Below are 5,768 nucleotides of genomic sequence, written 5' to 3'. Positions count from 1 at the left end.
ATTTATTGTAGAGATGAGGTCTCACTGCCCGGGCGGGTCTCGAACCCGCGGGCTCAGGCATTAATATTTTTAATGTACGTGTTTTAGTACCTGACAATTTCATGTCCTTGTGTCTAGCTTCAAGTACCATGTGTGCCCTGAGGCATGAACAAAGATATTCAACACAGCATTGTTTATTACAGGAAAAAAAAAAAAAACCAACCTGGAAACAAACCAAATGTTCATTAATAGGAAATAAATTATGTAAACTGTGATGATCTATCAATTCTATAAAATGCTTTAAAAAATAATGAAGTAAGGCCAAGTGCAGTGGCTCAAACCTATAATCCCAGCACTTTGGGAGGCCAAGGTGAGAGGATTGCCTGAGCTCAGGTGTTCGAGACCAGCCTGGGCAACTTGATGAGACCTCTACAATAAATTTTTAAAAAATAAATAATCTGGGCGTGGCGATGTGCACCTGTAATTCCAGTTACTTGGAAGGCTGAGGCGGAAGGATAGCCTAAGACCAGCAGGTCGACGCTGGGGTAGCCGTGAGCATGCCACTGCACTCCAGTTTGGGCAACAGAGTGAGACTTCAACTCAAAAAAAAAAAAAAAGAAGTAAATCTTTATACCAGAACATGGAAATAGCTCTCATATTGTTAAGTTGAGTAATGGGGAGAGAAGGTAATTTGAAGACTGCCTTATTTATGTAAAGCTATCCATTATATAATAACATATATTTTCAAGATAGGAAAGCAAATGCATAAAAACGATCAAAACAGATACACGCCATTGACCCCTGGGGAGTGTACTTGGAAAGTGTGGAGGGCATTGTTGAAGATGTGAGTCAAGAGTTTTTATTCTCATCTGTAAATTTTTATTTATATTAGGAGAACATGAATGTGAAATTTATCTTTTTAATTGCAAGCAAAGTGCAAAACCCATTTTTTATCAAAAAAAAAAAAAAAACTGAAGTAAAAATTTATTCTTTTCTGCAACAAATCAGTTTTCTTTTTTTTGAGTTGGAGTCTCACTCTGTCACCCAGACTGGAGTGCAGTGGCCGCTCCCAGCCACCGCAGCCTCCACCTGCTGGGCTCCGGTGATCCTTCCGCCTCAGCCTTCCAAGTAGCTGGAACTATAGGCGCATGCCCGGCTAATTTTTGATTTATTGTAGAGACAAGGTCTTGCCAAGCTGGCCAGACGGGTCTCGAACCCACGGGCTCAGGCAATTCACTCACCTCGGCCTCCCAAATCACGGGATTACAGGCTGAGCCACCGAGCCCGGCCAACAAATCAGTTTTCAATAGACTCTATTACAACCATGAACTTTCTAGGTTCTTTTCAAATTGTCCGGGTTACCAAGATTCTACTTAAGGACATGTTTTCTCATCTATTTGTGCTGTGTAACGCAAAGTATATCTGCTCAATGGAAAGTAGTGAGAGTTGTAGTAAATCCAAAATGAATAGAGGCCTGTGGTCCTTATACATAGGTGCAATATTATTCTGTGTCAGTTTGTCCGCCTTCAACTCTCCATTTATGAAGGCCAAGCAGTGGAACCAGAGAGAACTCTCCCATTTAGTGACTTTGGGACCTCGGGCAAGTTACCTAATGCCTCTAAGTTTCAGGTTCCACATTTCTAAAAATCAGGATCACACCTACTTCAAAGACTCGGTGCGATCAATAAGATATTAAAAGTGAAATTATTTAACATAGTACCTGATCGACCTCATCCGCTTCCCCGGCTGTCATTAGTGGAGGGAAGTCAAGCATGCCACTTCACAGCTCTGTGCACGTGAGCAAAGCAATTCGGTCTCCCCGAGTCCCGCTTTTCTCTTCTGTGAAATTGGAATAATCATATTTTCTTAACACCGGTTTCTCTGAGTCAGAAACGTCACAAACGACAGCTCAGTACGGGGACCACGATCGTTTGTCGTGATAGGCATGTCAATCTTTGTTCCCCTTCCGTGCCCCGCCTCCTCTTTCTTTCTAGCATCTTCTGCATTTTCCAGCTGACTCAGCAGGTGGCGGGGTCGACCCGCCTGGTGAGTCTCAGCGCAGCCGGCTTGAGTCACAACTGGGACAAAACTTACATTCCCTCTTGAACGTGGGTCAGATGAGGCTGCGGTCCTGCAGGTGGCGGCAACCACCGTGGCACAGCTCTGAGGTTTCACAGATGCAGAGTCTGGAGCCTTCCACGGATGCAAAGTCTGTCTCTCCTGTGTCAAATGAAGCAGTGAAGTCAGGTGTGAGTCGCTGTCCTGCAGGCTCGTGGGCAAGCTTCAGAGACCCTTCTCTAGGGGCTAAGCACTGGTGAGACTGATTCTCTGTCTGTAGGAAAGACTTTGTTCATCACCTAGGTCTAATGAAGATTGTTCAGCTTTCGGGGTCAGGGGGAACCTGTTAGCTCTCCTTTGTTTGATCTGTTTGGGTGAAGGAAAGTTGTTGTTCTAGGATGGATTGCAAGACAGAATAGGATATTCAGAGGCAGCTTCTTAGAGAGAACCATCTTCCCAGCACCAGCCCTCAGAATTATAAGAGCTTTAATCCAGATGCCACGTGTTCTCACTCATAGGCGGGCCCTGATGACTCGTCGCGGGAGCACAAAGGTGGGATCAGCAGATGCTGGACACTGCTGGGGGGGGGAGATGGGGGAGGATGTGGCCACACACTGGGTACCTGGTCACTATCACAGGGGAAGGGGAGGTGAGGGGACAGCTAGACGCTCCAACTTCCCCTGCATGCAACCTACTTATGTAATAAATCCTCACTGGTACTCCACAACTCTATAATAAAAAAAAAAATTGTAAAAAATATTGTGTTTAATATGGATTCTGATCTCAGGAGATACCCTGAGCTTCACTGAGTGTTCGTTTGCTTGCTTGGTTATTAGGTATTTTTCTACTAAATTTTGTTGGGTGCTATGTTAGTTAGGAGTCTTTTGCAAAGTGCTGCAGAGACAGAAGGCAGTGTACACAGATTCTGTTAGGGAAAAGGACTGAAAAAATGAGAAGACACGATGAGAGTCTGAGAGCCATCAGGACACGCAGGGCGGTCACCCCAAGTGCTGGGTTGTGTAATTATGTAACTAATTGCAAATTGACTATATCTGTAAACATGAGTACACTTAAAATAATCCCGTGCCTATGGCACTCCATGAAATACTTTGAGGAGGCTTAATAAAAACAAGAGGTCACTAAAATATATCGTGTATCAAATCAGAGAAGACTGAGATTACCATAAACGTTTGGGAGACAATAATTAAAATAGATTATAATTCTACACTTTCATTGTGATGTAGTGGCTCTGCCGTCTAAAGAAACCCAAATTGGATGTCATTGTCAGTACGTTAAGGATGTGATTTGTGCAAAACAGATGATGAAGTCCTCTCCTCAATGGACCCTCTACAAAGAAAAGACAGTGGGTTTATAGCTTAAGATGGGTGTGAATATCCACTTCTGTGCGTTAACCGAAATGAAAATATTAGCTTTTCTAAAAGTCTATGATTTGATGGAACTTCTCAATGAACCTACCAACTGCTCCTGACCATAGGAGGTGTCTACATTTGTTAAATTCGGCACAACTACATTTACCACTAGTGTTTACATGTGGAGGAATAATAGAAAAAGTTTCCTGGGATGAAGGGAGTATGTGGCGGTCAGTTCAGAGTTACACTTAGGTGTTTTCCTTCAATAAATAATTTGTTAACAATAGTTTTAGAACCTTGTCAAAATCATACTTTAATCTCACATCTATGTTTGACAAGACTGGATATACAGGGGTGCCAAAAAGGCATACACACTTTAAACGATACTATCTACCTATTACTTTTCTAAGTTGAGTTGAATTACGATAGCAATGTGTAGTATGACATTTGCTCAACTGTGGTTCTGCCTTTTTTTTTTTTACTGTCCTGCCTGTCACACGGTGTGATGCTAGCATTCATTTGATTAATGCCATCTTTTGAGTGAACATCATTCTTAAAATGTGTATACATTTCTGGAGCCCTATATATGCATATCATATATTTATCACATGGCATAAATTTCTGGACTCTAAGGGACAGAAATCAGCCAAGGGGTATTCTACCATCACTATATTCTCTACCAAAAAGAACGCTAGGGAATATTCAGTTGTCACCTACAATACATTGTAGCTCTCTGCTGAAGGAAGGATTAGTTTTAAATTTTGATTCATCCAGGCCCACCTCCAACCCCAGGGTATTTCTTCTGGCTTATTCATGCATGCAGAGGGAACAATGAGGAGTTTGCTTGAAACCCTCACTTAAACTCTATGGGCACACCCTAGTGACTGCTCCACATGGGGGAGGCGACAGGGCCCTTTTGAAGATCCCTTCTGGAGCTTAAGTTATCAACTGTTGTAATATCCAATCACAATTCTCTTTTCTCACTTGAGACAGAATAACAGAGGCAGTAAATCCGCAAGCAAACATGATTTCTGGACAAGATAGACTACTCACAAAACTTTGGCCAACGTGCTATCCATTTCTCCCTTGTATGACATTCTAATGCATCTTCTACAGAGGTGCCCCACCCCCGATGTGAACTTCTTGAGGACAAGGTGGTCATCATTGACTCTCAGCACTAGGACACTAGGACAGTGCCTGGCACAATTAATGTTGTGAGTAGGTAGGCCTGTTGAATGAATGCACTGTTTTGTCCAAAAGGACAAAAATACCCTTGTCACCATGAAGAATAGGTTCAAACTCTAAAGCATTCTCCCATACTCAACCAAGCCCATGGTTTATACCCGGGTAATGGCAGCTCATGGCATATGGCAAGGCTAAAGAACGCACAGCATAACACTGTCCACCACTCAAAGAGAGATGCCAAGGCTTCAAAGGTTAAGACTTTCCCATTTGGAAAGAGAAAACCCAGAGCAAGGAGAGAATGAGGAATACAAGAGAATGTTATCCATATGGTATACAAGGTCCAGAAAACGCATGAAATGTGCTCTTGAAGGCAGGCAGTGTTTCTCTGACTTCATCAAGTTCTAGAATCACCTGTAGCCATGTTTAAACAGGCTCTTGGGAAATGCAAATTAAAGCCACACCGAGATACCACCCAACTCCAGTCAGGATGGCCATCATCAATAACACAAAAAACAAGATACTGGAGAAGAAACAGGGAATGGGAACACTTCTACACTGTTGGTGGGAGTGTAAACTAGTACAACCTCTGTGGAAAACAGTTTGGTGATTCCTAAAAGATCTAAAAATTGACCTTCCATACAACCCCACAATCCCCCTACTGGAAATATACCCAGAGAAACTCAAATCACTCTATGAAAAAGATACCTGCACACACATGTTTATTGCAGCATTTTTCACAATAGCAAAAACATGGAACCAACCATGCTGCCCATCAAAAGAGGACTGGATTAAAAAAAAAAAATGTGGTACATATACACAGTGGAATGTTACACTGCCATAAAAAAGGACGAAATTATGGGCTTCATAGCAACTTGGATGAACTTAGAGTCTATAATACTGACTGATCTATCACAGAACTGAGCACCACATGTTCTCATTCATGAGCGAACCTTGAACAATTACCATAATACTATAAGAAAAGGATTGGTGCCGGGCTCAGTGGCTCAGCCTGTAATCCCACGCCTTTGGGAGGCTGAGGTGAGTGGATTGACTGAACCCGCGGGTTCGAGACCCGCCTGGGCAGCGAGACCTCATCTCTACAATAAATCAAAAAATCAGCCGGGCGTGGTAGCGCACGCCTGTAATTCCGGCTACTCGGAAGCTGAGGGGGAAGGA

The sequence above is a fragment of the Carlito syrichta genome, unplaced genomic scaffold, assembly GCF_000164805.1.
Source record: "Carlito syrichta isolate Samal-C Ts95f unplaced genomic scaffold, Tarsius_syrichta-2.0.1 Scaffold303038, whole genome shotgun sequence".
NCBI classification, from domain to species: Eukaryota; Metazoa; Chordata; class Mammalia; order Primates; family Tarsiidae; genus Carlito; species Carlito syrichta.
This window is presented reverse-complemented; position numbering follows the sequence as displayed.